The sequence below is a fragment of the Brachyhypopomus gauderio genome, chromosome 6, assembly GCF_052324685.1.
Source record: "Brachyhypopomus gauderio isolate BG-103 chromosome 6, BGAUD_0.2, whole genome shotgun sequence".
Classification (NCBI taxonomy): domain Eukaryota; kingdom Metazoa; phylum Chordata; class Actinopteri; order Gymnotiformes; family Hypopomidae; genus Brachyhypopomus; species Brachyhypopomus gauderio.
The window spans coordinates 31,106,518-31,125,718 of record NC_135216.1 but is presented as its reverse complement, the minus strand read 5'-3'; the positions used below and the strand labels follow the sequence as shown (position 1 = coordinate 31,125,718).

Below are 19,201 nucleotides of genomic sequence, written 5' to 3'. Positions count from 1 at the left end.
GTTCGTTCATTGTTTGTACACTGTTTTTTGTTTGTCTAGTCTTTGCGTGTGTGTTGATCTCGCGTGCCTGTGATATGTTGTATGTAATTCCACACATGCTCCTCCCCCTTGAGTGTGTGTTGGGGTGGACCAGTGATGGTCCCATGGCACGGAGGGCGTCGCTCCAGAGGCAGGCCCTGACCAGGAACGTGGGGGGTTCTCCTGAGCAGGTGGAAGTCCCCTGCTGAGATGGAGACCCCTCCCCCATTGTAGGGGGGATCAGGGTAGTGCGCGTATGTGTATTGTGTTAGTGTGTGTGCATTTGTGTTTTATGTGCAGGTGTTTCTCCCTGGCGGTGGATTGTGGCGTTCCTGGGCCTTGTGGAGGTCTCCACCTGGCAGGAGCCCCCTTATGTTGTGGGGTGACTGGAGCCCGGTCTTAAAGAGCCCCTCCCTAGAGGGTTGGGTCCCCCGGATGTTTGGGGACCATGGGGCTCCGGTCTGAAGAGCTCCTGCACAAGACGGAGACCCTTCCACGGGGTCCTGGGGGGTGACGTAGCCACGCCCCAGGGAGGTAACCTGCACACACATGGCCCGTTGTCCTCGCACCTGTGGGGCTATGCGGCTTAATGCCGGTTAGGGCGTGAGGGCTCTGTGACCGACCGGGGCGTGGTTTTGTCTTGTTGACGGCCCAGTCGGTCCAGGGTCCCGCCCAGGTAGGCGAGCTAACCTGTGTTTGTGTTTTGTGTTTCAGCTCTGGGACTACAGGGGGTGTGTCCCTTGTCCCTGCCTGCCTGCCCCTTTGTTTTGTGTGCTGCTGCTGTAGGCCGCACAGCCGGTGGAGGGGAGTGCGGCTTGGAGGGGGGATCTGTCACGGTACGGCGGCCCCCTACTGGTCGCCCCCGTCTACAGCAGCAGCTTGTCCTGTGGGTGTGGTGTTGTGTTCGTCCCTCAGGTGGGCGGAGCCCGCGATCCGTCTCACCTGAGGGTCATTTGTTCGTCTATATATGTCTTGTCTTTGTACCAGTTGACTGCTGGTTATTATATCCTTAATTCGGATCAGTTCACGGGTTTTGGTTTGCGCACTTTACATATTAAACCATCCTTTTTCCCTGAGACTTGGCGTGATCGCTTTCATTTATTTTCGCTCACCCTGCCCGTCACAATGTCCTCTGTTTATTGTCCTGGATTACCTTTCTTGAAGGTAGATTTATGATTACCCTTTTCACCAGTCTTCCAGGAATTTGAATCAATACCCAGCCCTTATATATATATATATATATATATATATATATATATATATATATATATAAATATAAATTTCTACTAGGGCTGTATTCACACTAGTCCTCTTTCTCTAAAAGAACACACAAAAAACAAACACTTTAAAGTGTTTTATATTTATATTAAGCCAACTTCCTCAGGGTATAAAATAATACTCGACTCCCAAAACACTGAAAAAATCAACACTGTAACCTTAACTGTGTAGTGGGCCCACACACACACTCTCAAACCGGCATTCAAATAGTTAAAACACTCGTTGCAGGCCTGGAAGCGTCGCTAGCGTGCGTGGTGGCCCAGAAAACAAAACTGCACTGGCCTCTTCACTCTCTCGAGCCAAAACAAAAAGATTGTAAAATAAAATATACCGTAGCTCACCTTCGTGGCTGAACCTCAACAGCTGAAAGATCTGTCTCTATCAATGTCTCTCTCTCTCTCTCCCTCTGCAGCAGCAGCGCGGGCCGGGCTGCTTGGGCGACGGGGGTTAGCCTGGGTGGCTAAGCTAGCAGTACAGTCTCCCGCAGTGCTGGCGGAAGTTCGGCTGGCTATCCGAGGGCTACTCGGGCGACGGGTTAGCCTGGGGTGGCTAAGCTAGCAGTACAGTCTCCCGCAGTGCTGGCGGAAGTTCAGCTGGCTAACAGGTTGTTCTGAGTGTCCGGAGAACGGGCGGAGTCGTGAACCTGATCGGACTCTATGAAGCTTGGCTTTGCTAGCCAAACATGTCCAGCGTTAGCTATCCCCACGATGCTTAGTGCTATCCTTGGTTAACGCGCACCTTGGTGAAGCTTACACTTATACCTGCTCGCAGTGGAACAAAAATAAAAACAACATTACCGTCATTTCACTCATATTACAGCAGCGTATCTTCCATTTGGCGTGATATATTGAGCTGATAAACACAACTGTATGACTAAACTCTTGTCCCGTTGGCCACGGCAACGACCCAACTCCTCTTTTCTTCACTCTCCCCCCTCACTTCTCCCTCTCCCCACTCTCTTTTTCCCGCCTCTCCCAGACCCGCCCACTTGCCCAGCAGGCCCACAATGCAGAGAGATGAGTGACAAGATAATACAGAATAAAAGCAGGAAAATATATTTTAACAGCAGACAGTGAACATAACAGTGAACATAGCTTATCTGTAGGAACAATTATATGAACTATAAGGAGAATAACTTATTTTGCAGATTACTGCTGTTAATTACTTCTCTGGGTTCTCTGGTACTTCTCTGGGTATATATATATATATAACTGTGTGTTCTGCTGTTTAGACATCCATGCTCATTAATTCTGTGTGTTAGAGTCATAGAGATCTGTGTATTTCCATATCCACCTGCTGCATTATTTTAGACATAGACACTTGTATTCCGGTGTAATATTAATTTAGATTTATATATATAAACAAGTATCAACTTGTAATGTGCTATATTAGGCATATGCACATCTATGTATTAGTTTGTATGTAATCATTTTTATGTGTGCTTATGTGACCTCACATTCATGCCTGTCTGTGCACTATGTGTCATTTATTGTCCAAAAGTGGAAATTAAGAATGGCTCAATGTGTAGTCTAATAGAACCAAATTAATACTTAATTAGGCAGAGTATGTAAGTCAATTTATTTAGGAATAGGGAATTCCCTTTTTGTTTTTAAATTGTGCTAATCTGTCTTCTTTGGTTGTCTTCTCTCTCTCTCCCCCTCCCTCCCTGTCCGGGCAGAGGTAATGAATATTCAATAATACAGGCCCAATGGTCAAGGACATGATGACCAAGGAAATGCCTTCCGAAGACACCCCTAAAAGTTGTTTTAAAACCCTTTACTCAAGGAGAGACAATGAGCTTGGCAGCCTGGTCGACTTGGAGACTGAAGGACTTGGAGAATTTAACCAGACTCGCCGAGACTCAAAGACTCAAACTCGTTGGAAACACGCCAAACCATTGCGACCAACAGAGTGCTGGACTCACGCCGAACACGGCAGAGTCCACTAGAGCGTGGCCAAAAGACCGCCACTAAAGCTCTCACCGAGTCCAACAGAAGATTCTTCTATATTATATTTTATTTCCCTTATTTTACGTGTCGTCGTCAAATGTACTTTTATTTTGTCAAGTCTTTCAAGTCAAGTGCATTTTCTTTCTCAATCAAGTTATCTGCACAAGTTTGTCTGCGCCCTCCAGCTGCGACTGTGACGTCACTGCTAAGTATCCGCGATTCGAACCGTCTCACGTGACCCGCTCCATTGGCCTTAGCCACCTCAGGAAACGAACCATGAGCACGCACCGGTTGGTCCGCATAACCACGCCTCTTCTTCAAAGTAAGACGCTCAGTTCATATGCTGTTTTGGGGTTGCCAACTTCTATTTCTCCCGGAGTCCGAAATAGTAAATACTGTTACCATTAACCTGCCCAAACTTTCTCTTTCTCCTTTTCTATTCTGTCTCTAAAGACCTCGTGTCCGTCCCTGGGTCCTACACTAGTTAGGCAAGCCTTAGGGTAATCATATAATCCATTTAAATCTAATGATCACCGACAGTTGTTTATCATTTGCTGTTGTTTAGTTTTATATTCTTTGTTGTTTACTATTATACCTCTGGTTAGATTAGTAGATTTACATATAGGTTTAGTTTCATTTTGAGCCAAATTATTCCATATGTGTCACGTAGGGCAACGCCCCCTCTCGTAGCTGTCACTCTGGGTTCCCTCATGTCCGTGTTCCCTGCCTGTTTGTCCCGCCCTGCTCGTTTGTCTTCGTGTTTCCTTGTTTGTTACCACGCCCAGTGTCATTGCCATCACCTGTCCCTAGTTAGTTTCTATGTATAAAGTCCCGTCATTCCCCAGTCGTGTCATCCGTGATTTTGTCTACTTCGTGCCTTGTGCTTTGTTATACCTGTTCGTTGTGAGTATTGTTTCCGCTGCCTGCATTCCTGCCTGTTCCGTGTTTCCCCGTCGTGTTTGGTTTATCTGTCCGAGTATGTCTGTTGTTATTTCTTGTATGGACTGCCTTCCCGTTATGACCCCTGCCTGCCACTACGACTCTGCTTTTGGAATTTCCTGTATTAAATCTCGCTCTCCTCCGCGTTTGTGTCCGTCTCCATGTTCTGCCCAGCGCAGATCGTTACAATATGCTATTCTTTATATCAATTGTAATATTAACCATTTAATAAATGTAGACATTTATTCATCCGGTCATGGTGGTAAATGCATATTTTGGTCGATGGTATTAGGTCACTGCGTGGAATCAGAACTTAACCCTTTAGTAATGAGACTGATTAAACCATATTCCACCATCTCCGTTATCACAATACTGGTTCCTGAGCAATCAGGATGGTGCCCCGTTCATAATCCATAAACTAACATATGTATCCGCTACACCGGCGGCCCGCACAGGACGTGTGCACAATGTAGGCAATTAAATACAATTATGTGTTTACTCTTTTAATAAATTCAAACATGGCTATTAGACACACAGAGTGACTAAATAATTTCCTCACTATCGCAGTTTATAATAAACTCATTTTAATATCAGAACAATATTAAGGGGGCGGAGCCCCAACGCTTCATATTGACCAGCCGCGACTGATAGATTATTCTTTCAGTAGCTACTCATAATTATACCTAAAACGGTGTGTGCAGGACTGAATACACCACTGAATATAAAAATAAGTCACTAGGTCACTAGGTGGGACTGTAGATCTGCGATCTACAAACGGGTAAATTTGTTGAAAAATCTCAATGAGGTCATGTCATAGAAAAATGATTTTGGGATTTTGAGTTACAATTCCTGGGGTCTGTGTATAAAGGGGTACTGAAGGGAAATAGGGAGTTGGTCTCTGTTGTGAGAATAGAAATGTTCTTTCTTTCTGGGTCATTTTTGACAATAATACTTTTTTTATTTATGGACTTGGACCTAGATTTATTACTGTCTTCAACATTGTAACTTTATATTTATAGTCATAAGTACCTATAATAAATCAGTAATAAATCAGTAAATCAGCCAAAAGAAAGAAAATCCAGAAAGATCAAAACCGTCCTCCTCAAACCCCAAATCACCACAGAAACCAATTACTAATAATATATCTTTAAAATTGTTATTTATTTGAAAGATTAGTAAGGTACTTGATAGAAAGAGTTACTAGAAAACATATTTCAGGCATACCCTTATAGGCCTAATGTCTTGAGTAGGAATCCTTTGCATTCAATAAAAAAGAAAAAAAAACTTGATGTTGATATTGTGAAACACTTAAATTACGGTAGATTGTTGTCATCAATACAGCCATAATGGGCACGAAAAATACAACAGTAAGAATTATAAGCATGGCTAAAGTGTCAAAAAAGCATTTTACAGTTCCAATCGGGCATAATAGTGCTACATTCCAGATGGTTTTTTTTTGTATGCATAAATCTATGGTTCATTTTCAAGTTAAAGTTTCCGTACTGTACAAGCAAAAAAAATGTCTATTTGCTTGATCTTTTGTTGCAACTTCACTGTATTTTACAGAGGCATGTGTTGAGGGATGTGTTGCATTTTACTTTAATTTTTCTTTTCCTATTATGATGTATATGTAATGTAATATTTATATACGTACATCCAATTAAATGTGTAAGTCTAAACTCCCAACAGCGTCCTCCTTTGTGTACTTTCTCCATTCTTCAGGAATCTGACCATGTCCTTGAAATGTTTTCTTATAATGATTCTCTAGATCCTTCTGGAATGTGCACACAAACCACTTCCAGTATGGCAACTCAGAGTTATCTGGTGTGATGCTCCACTTGGCAAACCTGTCACCTGCTGTTCTGTATTGTTTGTAGGGTACTAACCAATCTGATTTATTGGGGTAAAACTGTCTATCACTTTGCACAACAGTTGTGCAGAAATCAGCACAGAGATTTGTTGTACCTCTGGTACTGAATCCACTGACTCCATTTACTCGGTGGAAAGGGACGCTGTGATCTCCATCATGGTCCTCCATCGTGTTGGTGCAGATGGCATAACAGAATGGACACTGTTCCCAGCAGCACCTGCAGAAGTGCTCAATCAGGATCTCATCGGGCTTGTTCCTAAAGTTCTCCATTTTAATGTCTTTTACACTGTTAAATTTCTTGTGTTGCTTTGACATCATATTTCTGAGACCATCACTTATAATCTTCCCAAGAAAATCAAAGTCTGTGATTTCCTTGTAATCCACACAGATTATCTCTTTACAGCTCAGCTCATCTGTCAGTGAATTTGAAAACCTTCTCAGCCACATGTGTGCATCACCAGAGTTCTTCTTGGTATCTTCAGTTGCGATGTGCACAGAGTTAATGACTCTCTGTTCTTTGTCTTTCAGATTTCCTTTGAAAAGTTTCAGAACCAAGTTGCCATTTTGGGTAATGTACTGATTAAACTTTTCTTCAATGAAATGCTGGAAGTGTTGTTGGGGAAAATGAATGTATTCTACATACTGCTCAAAGTCTTCCTCCTCTGCAAGGGATTTCAGAATATGTTTCTCAAGATTTGACCTATTGCCATTAAGTGCTGGCATGTTTGACCTCATCTGTGTGGTCAGATCTAGAGCGGTTTTATTGTACACCGCTTGCAGGATAGATGACTCAAGATTGCTGCAGAGAAGTTCACCAAACACTGCTGTGGCTGTAGCCCCTCTGCAGTAGTTTCTGAACACAGTGTAATACTGAGGTTTCTGCTTTTCCAGATACACTCTTGGATCATTTGTGTCTCTGAACCCTTTGTGGAGCTCAGTGAATCTGTGTTTTGCAAGGTCACACACATGGAGGCAGAGATCCAGGGTGAATTCCTTCTTGAGTTTAAACCTTTTATTTTCAGCTTGATACCACTTTACTCTGTGTTTGACATGGTCTGTTAGTTCTTGAATATAGCTGTCTTTGTATCCTAGTTTTGCAATTTTCATGTTTTTGATCATTCCCTCAGTTTCTTGAATGATTTGTTTTGTCAGATATTTTAATTGCATGTGATCTTGTAGATTTCTCACAGACTGAGATTCTTTCTGCTGGTTGTTTCCGTCTCTAAACACCGCAGTGACGGTGTTCCAGACTGACACTAATGCGGGTGTTCTTGCCATTTCTCCTTTTTTGTGTTCACTTTTTTCACAAAGCTCTTCATGCTTTTTCAAAATAATGTAATGTGAAAAACTTTCCAGTTTATCCATATTTGTGTAGTTTTTCTGAACTAGTCGTTCATAAACTAAAGCCTCCTCATTGCTGCTAGATATAAACTGTATGGCATCGTTCCAAACATCTATGGTTTTCTCTGAAGGTGTGTCTTGCGTGAGTTCAGTGACCCATTTATCCCACACTTTGTCAAATTCTTGTTTGAGAACTTTTTCATTTTTTTCTGTACCTTTTAGTTTCAGAGCAAGTACTTTGCTCATATTGAAAAGTTTTTCATGATACTCTTTCTTGTTGTTTTTGAACTTCTCTCGTGCATTTCGCTGTTGAATCACTTCATTCAGTTTTGTTTTTGTCTCTTTAATAAGGTGTTCGACAAGATGTTTAATTTTGTTTTCACATCTCACTTGCCACTGAATTTAAATTTCTTTATCTCCCTCTTCTTCAAAGTACAGCTTCATAGATTTATTCACTTCTTCTCTGGTTGTTTTTACATGTGCATAAAGGTCTTTTTCCTCAATCTTTTCCAGTTTTCCATTTTCAATTCTGTTGTGCATTTTTTCTTCAATGTCTAACATGGTTCTCCTGAGGGACCAGGTCCATTTTCCAAACTCTGTTTCCAGTTTTCGGTAGACTGCAATTTCCAAGGTGTTTTTGAAGCTAAATACAAAGTTCTCATTCAACAACGCATTCCAAAGATCACTGAATCTTGCTTTAAACTGTGAGAGTGTGATGGCTTGTGACTTCATAGATTTTTTGAAAATGGCATTCTTCAGCTCCTGAACATTTCTGCTGTAACATGGGTTTGGTGGAGCCATGGGTGGACTGCCCTCCCACAGCTGTGCAAAGTACTTCACATCTGTCTGAACATTGAATGCGATGACATCACTGAAACACTCTGCATGACTGTCTTCTTCTTTGGCTGCCAGTTTTGTCATCTCATCCAGTTTCTCCTGCAATCGTCTCCTTCCTTCCATGTTCTTCTCTCCAGCTGTAATATCTCCAACATTCTGATGTACAAACATGCAGCTTGGTCTCAGTCTGACCTTCTTCATCCTCAGGAAGGCCTGAACTACAATCTGAAGGATGTCCTGCATCTCAGCAGGGTTCTCTCCAAAAATGTTGACCAAGGTCATATTTCCAAGACCTATGACAAATGTGGCGAGTTCATTATCGTGATTCCTGGTAGATTTCCCTGCAAGCTCAAGTGCTCTGAGCCCTTCAGTGTCAACAACTAGAATGTAGTCAAACTTCAGCTCTGTCTTCATCTCCTCTGACACTTTGACCAGCTGCATGAAGGCTCCTCTGGTGCACCTGCCTGCACTGACTGCAAACTGGAGTCCAAACATGGCATTGAGCATGGTGGATTTACCAGAGCTCTGGATCCCCAACACTGACAGCACAAACACTCTCTGGTCTCCCAGGATCTTGATGAGTTCATCTAGAACTGCTAAAACCCAGACCTGAGGAACATGAGCAGCATCTCCATCCATCAGCTCCAGTGGAAGCCCAGTTTTGATGAGATCTGCTGCAAGTTTAGGGAAAAAAGACAGATCTTCATATATGTAATCCTTCTTGTGTGCTTGAACAGATCGAAATGACTCATATATCTGGCCCATCTCTCTGAAGATGTGCTCCAAACCAAAAGTTGCTGCCTTCAGTTTTTCTGAAATGTCCTCAAGTTGTGTTTGGGAATGTATCATTTTGTCTGATTTGTCATGCTTCTTTTTCAGGTCTAAATGTTCTGTCCACTTTTCATCATACTCATGATGAAGGGCAGAGAGGTCGTCCGAAGTACAGTTGTCTAAGAAAATACCAATCCATTTCAGAAAATAAGACTTTTCATTCCCTTCTAGAGATTTCAGCGTGGTAATAAATTGTTTCATGAGGCCAGACAGTCCATGGTTATGCTGTTTATCCCGGATTCGCTTAATTTCCATTTGTTTTTTGCTCTTTTGCATTTCCAAGTTGTCTCCTTGAAGACGATACAAGTCTTTGTTCATCTCACACCAGTCATGCCACAGTTTGCCCTGACAGGGTAGATGATTCTCCTTTAATTTATACACTTCATTTCCATCGAGTAATCTCATTAACTCCATTGCATAATTTTTTCCTTTCTGGCAATCAGGTTGATTTTCATCAATTCTGAGCACTTGATTTTTGCACAAATCTTCAAGTTTGAATACAGGTGATGACTCTGAGAGACATTTTTTGATAGTTTCTCTGAGTTCTGTACATACATCTGACTGATTTCTGTCTTTAAGTCCAATTATATATTTTCTGGTCTTGGTCCCACTGACACCCGAATCATCCTCAGCAAGTAGACAAATTAAAGGTTTGGGGCCTTTGAAAAGCTTCTCTAGCACCATCATATATGTACTATTTCCCTGATCAGCTAACAGTGCAACATTCACAGAGGACATTTCAGTCAGAATCTCCAGTTGGTCCTTATTAGTTTCTGCATCACCATGGAGGTTACAAAATGTGACACAATCACTGAAAAGATCATCAGTTGTTCCAGATGGGAGGTACCAGGTGATCTCCACCACTCCATCCATCAGTAGACGGTTTCTGCTGCTGCCTGGGCAATGTCTGTGGAAGAATGTGTTGTGTTTTTCATTGATAAGCCTGTTCATCAACTGAGACTTGGATGAGGACACAGAGCCCAGCCTGAAGAACGCCACCATTGGAGTTTCAGCTGAATAAACTGGTTTAGTTAAAGTGGTCTTTTTACCAGAGGCATCTGTGGTCTTCCAGCTCTTCTTGATTTGTCTGAATGTCTAATAATCTAGAAAGTATAATAATCTATTTACGTGCTAATCTTTACCTTTTGCATTCCTAGATACATTTTACAGGTTTTATTCCGGCCGCTGACCAATTTTCTGCCTTCACAAATCAGCTAGCGTAAGTTTATATATCGGCTAGACACGGTAAGTGTTTTGATTTATTCATGGCTGGTGTTGGTTTGTTCCCGTGTTCGGAGTGTGGCATGTTTAGTCTAGACCCTTTCGCCACCGACAGTAATAGTGATAGTATTTGTGAGAGGTGCCAGTTAGTTACTTCTCTTGTGGCGAAAGTGGAAAGTTTAGAGCGACGCGTCCACTCATTATTGAGGGATAGAGAGACAGGGACAGGGTCAGTAGTAGGTGTGGACGCGCCAGGGAGAACTAGCGCCTCCGCGACTCCGGCGATAGAGCCCTCACAGCGGGGCGAATGGGTGACGTCTCGGCGGCGTAGTCGGAGAGCGAGGGCTGCAGCTACCGCTAACGCCAGCGCTAGCCCACCAGAGCACCACTCACCGGTTCACGTGTCAAACAGGTTTGCCCCGCTCAGTGCTACACCCTCTGAGGAGACTCTGGTGATAGGAGACTCTATAGTTCGGCACGTGAAAGTAGCTGTAGCTGTAGGGGCACCAGCGGTTACAGTCAGCTGTTTACCGGGAGCCAGAGCGCCGGACATTAGTGGCAACCTTAGACTGTTAGCTCATAGGAGGTTTTCTAGGATAGTGATTCATGTAGGGGCCAACGATATACGTCTGCGGCAGTCAGAGGTGACTAAGGCTAATGTTAAAGAGGTGGTTAAATTAGCCCAGACGATGTCCGATGCCGTAATCTGCTCTGGCCCCATCCCAATGCGGCGCGGTGATGAGCAGTACAGCAGGCTCACGTCGCTAAACCGCTGGATGTCCAAGTGGTGTTCAGAAAATCAAGTGGGCTTTATTAATAATTGGGAAGAGTTCGAGGGCAAGCCTGGTCTTTTAGGCAGGGACGGTGTCCACCCCACCCGGGATGGCGCTGCCCTATTATCTTGCAGCATAGCCCATAGCCTGTTAGTTAGTCGGCAGAGTAGCACTAGGAGCTGCTGACTGTCCAGGGTCGCGACCAGGCCGCAGACTAACGGGTTAAACCTGTCTGCGAGCTGCTTAGAGGCGTCACCAAGTTCCCTTAGGATTGAGACTGTGTCTGTGCCCCGGGTTAAACTAAATCATAAGAAAATAGTCCGCCCGAAGTTTTTAACTAATATTCAGACTTCACATCAAATTATTACAACCTATATGACCGATCTGAAAATTGGATTAATCAATATTCGATCGCTCAACTCAAAAGCAGTTTTTGTAAATGAACTTATAACAGACCAGAAAATTGATATTCTTTGTCTAACTGAAACGTGGGTTCAATCTGGTGATTATTTAACTCTAAACGAAGCCACTCCTGTGGGATATAGTTATATACATAGACCTAGACTGTCAGGCAGAGGAGGTGGAATATGTATAATCTATCGTGATTGTTTAGAAATTCATCAGAAATACTTAGATATCTCAAACTCATTTGAGATGCAGTCTATTAATGTAATTAGTCCATCTGAAAATAAAAGTACATTCTCCCTAACTAATGTATACAGACCACCAGGGCCTTACTCAGATTTCTTAAACGATTTCACCGATTTTGCAGCAAATTTAGCAGTATGTAGTGACAAAATAATAATGGTAGGAGACTTTAACATACACTTTGATAATGCGGAGGATCCACTGACAAGGGCTTTTACTTCTATATTGAACTCTGTCGGCATTAAACAAAACGTAGTAGGACCTACACATTATCGAAATCATACCCTAGATCTAATATTAACACTGGGTATCGACGTAGATAATATAAACATACTCCCGCAAACCGTAGCGATCTCCGATCATTATTTAGTAAAATTCGATTTTCACCTTAACATAAATACCCGCCCGTCTCCTCGGCAGTGTATAAAGCGCTCAATAAATTCAACAACAGCAATACAGTTTATTGAAACCCTCCCTGACTTAACTGCTTTAGCCCACTCGCCATCCGATCCAGGAGAGTTAGATAGTCTAACCGACTACTTAGAGAATACCTGCAGATCAGCTCTAGATATAGTAGCTCCACTAAAATATAAAAAAGCTAGATCCAAAAAGCTCGCCCCATGGTACACCGACCAAACTAGAAACTTAAAACAAATAGCACGTAAATTAGAGCGGAAATGGCGATCTACTAAATTGGAAGTATTCCACTGTGCCTGGAAGGATAGCATTATTGACTACAAACGGGCACTCACTAAAGCACGCTCAGCATACTTAGCCTCACTGATAGAGAAAAATAAAAACAATCCTAGATTTCTTTTTAATACTATTTCTAAACTTACAAAAAATCAAGCAGGCACAGAACCTCAGATTCCAGTAAACCTCACTAGTAATGTATTTATAGATTTCTTTGATAATAAAATAGAGAATATTAGACAAAATATAAAACCCTTTATTAGCAATACAACTGGTATGTCATCTGGTTTGGTTGATATTGATTTAAATTACATACCAGGAGAAAAACTTGATGCTTTTCATCCACTCCCAAAATCAGAATTAGAGAAAATAATTTCTTCCTTAAATTGTACTACCTGCACATTAGACTCAGTTCCCTCAAAGTTATTAAAAGAGGTATTACCAGCTGTAACTGAACCTCTTCTAACTATAGTTAACTCATCCATTACAATAGGTCACATGCCCAAATCATGTAAATTAGCAATTATCAAACCTCTGATCAAGAAACCAAATCTTGATCCGACTGTGCTGTCTAATTATAGACCCATTTCAAACACATCATTTATATCTAAGATCATAGAAAAAGCTGTTGCCCAGCAATTATGCCTATATCTGTATAGGAATAACACATTTGAAAAGTTCCAATCTGGTTTTAGGCCCCATCACAGTACTGAAACAGCATTAGTTAAAGTAACAAATGATCTCCTCCTTGCATCAGATCAAGGCTATGTATCACTGTTAGTGCTTCTTGATCTTAGTGCAGCTTTCGACACAATTGATCATAGGATCTTGCTAGAAAGGTTAGAACGCTGGGTTGGAGTCTCAGGCACAGCCCTTTCATGGTTTCAGTCTTACTTAACAAATCGCTATCAGTTTGTAGAGCTCAATAATATTTCATCCAAACGTACAATGGTTAAATATGGGGTCCCGCAAGGCTCCATCTTAGGACCACTATTATTTACATTATATATGCTACCATTGGGCACAGTTATAAACAAACATGGTGTCAATTTTCACTGCTATGCGGATGACACTCAACTTTACATATCAGCCAAACCCGATGACAAACTCAGTTTAGGAAAAATTGAGGCCTGTGTAAGAGATATTAAATGCTGGATGTCTCTAAACTTCCTACAATTAAATGAGGACAAAACAGAAGTTCTCCTTGTGGGCCCTAAGGCCGCAAGACAGAAAATTCCTAATTTAATGCTTAATCTTGCAGACTGTCCCATTACACCTGGCACAGTAGCCAAAAACCTAGGCGTCATACTCGACTCCGACCTATCATTTGATAAATATATAGATAATACTACTAGGATAGCTTTTCTACATCTCCGCAACATTGCCAAATTAAGAAATGCATTATCACAGGATGATGCAGAAAAATTGGTGCACGTCTTTGTTAGCTCTAGACTAGACTACTGCAATTCACTACTGTCAGGATGTTCAAATAAGAATCTAAATAAACTTCAAGTAGTTCAAAATGCCGCAGCTAGAGTTCTGACCAGAACTAGAAAATTTCAGCATATTAGACCAGTCCTATCAGCCCTGCATTGGCTCCCAGTTAAATTTCGTATTGATTTTAAAATTCTATTATTAGCATACAAAGCACTACACGGGCTTGCTCCTGAATACCTCCAGGAACTTATTTCCTACTATGAACCCCCACGTCAACTAAGATCACAGGGTGCTGGTCTGTTATTAGTTCCACAAATTAACAAGGTAACAGCAGGGGGAAGAGCCTTTTCTTATAAGGCCCCCCAGCTTTGGAATAATCTTCCTAAATGTGTCCGGGACTCTGACACAGTCACAATCTTTAAATCTAGGTTGAAAACCCACTTATTTAGTCTAGCGTTTGATAATTAATATCCCCCTTAGATAAAGGTACAGATCCAGGGGTTCATAGACGAAGGGTTTTATGGTAGACTGGGGTGCTGGTGCTGTCATCCTGTCACTGCTCGTGGTCACTCAAGTTTGTTGACAGTGCAGTGGACGGATGCCATTGTCTCAGAATGCCCCCAAGCCTATGTTACCTTCTGGTTCTGCCTTTTTTTAGCTAGGCTGTAATAATTTAACTTAGTGCCGGAGTTGCTGCCACACTCCAGAAATGTTTATAATTTTACCTGTCCCGTATATGTCCTCATACAGAGCTAATTTTCCCTGTTTCATTTCTCCACATGGCTGCCCGCCTGCTTGAGGAATAATGAGATGAGGAGAGACAAGCGATCCATCCTGGCCGGCCACCTCCTGCCTAACCGGATGCCTACACCATGATGGACATTATTACATCTTTTTCGGTCTAAATGGACATTATTGCATCTTTTACATTCTGTCTACATTCTGTCTATATTGTTGTTGTTGTCATGGTGACCGGTGTCGGCCAGAGGAGGATGGGTTCCCCCCCTGAGTCTTGGTTCCTCTCAAGGTTTCTTCCTCATGCAAAAAACTAGGGAGTTTTTCCTTGCCACTGTCGCCTTTGGCTTGCTCACTGGGGGCTAGGACTCGGCACTTGTAAAGCTGCTTTGTGACAACAACTGTTGTAAAAAGCGCTATATAAATAAAATTTGATTGATTGATTGATTGATGTCCACAGAGGAAACTCAATCTCTCTGGTGAAGGGATCAGGCACTAACAGAGGCAGAGCGTACTGACACTGGGACAGTTTGGTCACTATGAGCTGCTTTAGGAAGCTGTCTGAGCAGTGGAGCACCGCCATCTGGAAATCCATGGGGTGGATGGGATGTTTTTTGTCATTTTTCTTGTCTGAGCTTGTTGACTTTTTGGAAATAAAGTCAGCAAAATCATCGCTTTCTTGTTCCTGTTCTGTATTGATATCCACATGACTTGCTGTTTCTGTAATGTCTCTTGCTTTATAATCAATCATCAGTAACCTTTGCATGAATGTTTCAGCAAATTGTACCTCCATACATGGTGTTAGGCCACACACTGAAAGTTTGGTTATTTCAAGAATTTCAAGAAAGAGTACTACCAAGGAGATGACGTCAGCCCGTCACCATCTGAATGTTCGATAGCAGAGCTGCACACACTCGTACAGTGGCCAACACTGGTCTGTGCCCCTACTGCCACCCCTTGGCCATGGGCCATGGAAGGGGGGCTTGCACCTCTCCTGATCACCACTAGGAGGCCCTCTGGGACACCCATCGCTCCTTGGCACCACTGGGGAGTGTGCACTGGCGTTGGCCACCGTAGGGGTGCTTGCACCTCTCCTGGGTCGCCAGTGGCCATCAATAGTGCAGCTTTGTGTTTGAAAACTGGTTACCTGTCCTCCTTTTGCTGGTTCTTGTCCGATGTGTGGAATGTCCACCTCATCTTTTTGTAGGTGAGAGCCATGATCTAGCAATAAAATGAAAAATTACACTGAAAATTAAACACAGGTAAAATTGATGCTATATTTTTTAACAAGAATTTTCTGTAGTCATGGTCCTCTCATCTCTCAAAGCTTCCATTTAGTTTTTTTTCTTTTAGCTATATGTCTCATAATTCAGTTTCTGGTCTCTTGTCTGTGTCTTCCTGTGTGTGTCTGTGTCTTATAAAATTTCCCTGAATGAACACAACTCACTTTCTCACTTGCCTTAACTGGGGGTCTGAGTATTTAGGAAGGTATGAAGCTGTTGCTAGTGCCATAGTCTTCATGTTTATGAAGATCCATCAATGTTTTAGTACCAAAGGCTGAAAGGTTTAAGTGTTTGTACAACATATGAATCTGATGTCGCAAGTGATTCTGACCACCACTATGAAAGTGAACATGTACTTCTCCCAGTAAATTAGTATCTATTGGTTTCACTTTGTAGACATTTGTTCAGACAAATATTCAGGTATTTAAATCCAGTCAAAAATATGCAATATACATCTTTTCAGATTTGGAAATAATAAAGGTGAAGAGTATGTCAGGATACGGGGGGCCCCCTGCCGGTCGGCCCTATCCTCAGCGGCAGTTGTCCTGTTACTGTTGCGTTGTGTTCGTCCCTCACGTGGGCGGGGCTTATGATAAGTCTCAAGATCTCACCCTTTTTTCCCCTTGTGTTGTCTTGCAGGTCTTTCCTGCTCCTTAATGAGATGTGGTACGTCTCAGCAGTGTAGCAGTGCTGGTTGTTCTCAGAGACCAGATGATCAATCTTCTCCACCAGTGTCCTCATCTCTGATTGGTTGTTCATGCTCTTGCAGCAGGTGTGATATCTGTCTCCACACTTCTTCAGCAGTTCTTCTAGAACACTGTTGTTCTTCAGGTCATCTATGATGGTGTCACAGTCCTCCTCTCTCTCATAAGTGAACAGAATCATCACATATGGTAGAACACCTTCACCAAACCTGCTCTGTAGCCACTCTAACCCCAGCTTATCAGTATCTGTTAACTGGCCAAGTTTTAAAACAAAGATGAAAGAATGGATGTTGTTTTCCTTCAATAACTGATCAATTACATCATCTACAGGGTCCAGGTGAAGTTCTCCCTCATGTATATCAAGCATGTTAATCACTGACATGATTCGTCCTGAAACAGTTCTTTGTCTGGGTAAGTGGGCCTGATCTGGAGGAACTTGCTCATGTCCAAGTAGGATGTTCTCATCTCCAAAGCAGACTGCAGAAATGTTTCCAAACACCACAATGGTGAGACTCTGACCTTCCTGATCTTGAACAGAAAAGCAAACAATTACTATCCAATGTAATTCTATACAATAGTGGAACGATTTCATTAATCTAAATCTTTATCATTCTTACTCATTTCACTAGGAGATGAAATCCTGCAGTCTGATGGTCCATGTGTTGTATTGTTCATTTCTTCAGGTCCATCAGCTTGTGATGATTCGCGTATTGTACTGTTTGATATCTCGAGCACGTCCAGTTTTAATGGTTTGTCTGCTGAGTTGACACTGTCCACATGTTCATCAGATTGTGATTCTGGTTCCATCCTGTTCTCCTCTGTGCAGACATCAAGCTGGGAGGATTTAAGCTTTGCTTCTGGGCTCACTGCCACATGTACTGCACAACCTTCTCCCTTTTAGAAAGAATGAATGTGATCATTTATCAACTATGATGTTTATGGGTGAGAAGCTAATATTTTATTATAATGCACATTTGAAAAAAAATCTTCCTTTCTCTTTAAACAATATGCTGATTGAACTGTTTTTTTTAGTAATAAGCTGTCAGATAGTGAGTCCAGTATGTAATCACACCGTATACCTACCTGTGCTGGTGTTTGTCTTTCTTCATTGCTGAGAGTCTGCTCTGTGCTCTTACTGTGGTCTGCAGTATGATGGAAAAACAGATAGAGATGAGCATCTATTTAGGAATATATTCATTTAAGGCCAGTCATCATAATCTTTCAAAAATCTTTTTTCTGATGTAATTAGTAATGAAAGCTAGTGGGGCATTTTTCATTAGTTTGTAAATTAAACCTTTCAAATTCAACTTTTAGTCATTTGGTAGCTACATTTTGATAAATGCTTTAGTATCTGTGGTAACACTGATCACAAGTAGATAACTGCTCACAAAATCGCTTCTTCAGTCTCTTCTTTATGAATTTCTTAATGGAAACAGTTTTTTGTCATTGTTATTGTATTGTATTATTATTGTAAAATTTCCTGTTTGTGGAATACAAACACTAATAGATTCTTGATCAGATTTAAACAGTGTTTGTTTCAGGGTTACTGATTTTACCCTCTTGATTAGAGTCATAGCAGATTTCTTCTGAGTCATGAGCAACTGGTAGTGTGTCTGTTTTATCTTCAGGACCTGGATCTGACATGACTTCAGCCTACGTTAGTAGCAAATTGAAAATTCATAGACTCCCATTCATAAAGTACTGCAACAGAAGAAAAATAATTTTAAAACAGGAGTTTTAAAGTGTTCACACAAATTGTCGACTCCTTCAGTGTGATATCTCGTGTATGCGTGTGTCACGTTAAGATTCAGTTACACTTTCGCGCGTGACCGTATATATATATATATATATATATATATATATATATATATATATATATATATATATATATATATATATATATATATATATATATATATATATTAGTATAAATAATGCTAGTTTGGGTAGGATTAGAACTTAGTTACCAAGCTAGCATATATTTTATTTAACGGTTATTTATTTTCTAAACGCCCATTCATGTTTTGCCCTGGAATTACAAGAGGCTTTTATTTGTACATGTAATACAAGAGAACAGTTCAGTCAGATAGTTGTTTGTTGTGAAACGAAATACAGTTACAGTTTTAAGCATTTCAAGTATTAGACAAAATTTCAGCATTATTCAAACCTGGAACAAAATGCAACATTAAAATTCGTCAGGTAAATGTTCCTTCCCCTGTTTTTGACGGGTGTTTCTTTACACCGCATATCGTTTCGGAGAACACTGCACAGAATGTCACACGTCCAGTATAAACGCGCGCGCCGCTCTGACAGGTTCACGCGAGGTGTGGGATTCGCTCGCTACGGTCATGCGCGAAGGTATAACTGAACCTTTGCTCCTCTGTGCCTCGCCCCGTCCACCCGCCCAATTTCTAAATGAAGGTAAAGGGTACATTTTATTCACGGTATAGAAGAGCGATTCTTTGAAATCACATGATCTGTATGACCTTTGAAACCCAAGAACCCGTGATGAGCTATTACATTTTGCTTATTTTATTTTTTACAAATAAACTGCCGTTGATAGCCCTTTACAAATAATTTAAATTAATGCCGAATCTTAATCCAGGTTTAGATTACTTGATCAGAGCAGCAGAATTATGTTAAT

General features: G+C 41.6%; 1 pseudogene; it reads right to left on the bottom strand.

Moving 5' to 3' along the window:
- Positions 1-5,844: 5,844 nt before the first annotated feature.
- On the bottom strand, positions 5,845-17,178 carry LOC143516399 (interferon-induced very large GTPase 1-like; annotated as a pseudogene).
- Between the last annotated feature and the right edge of the window lie 2,023 nt (positions 17,179-19,201).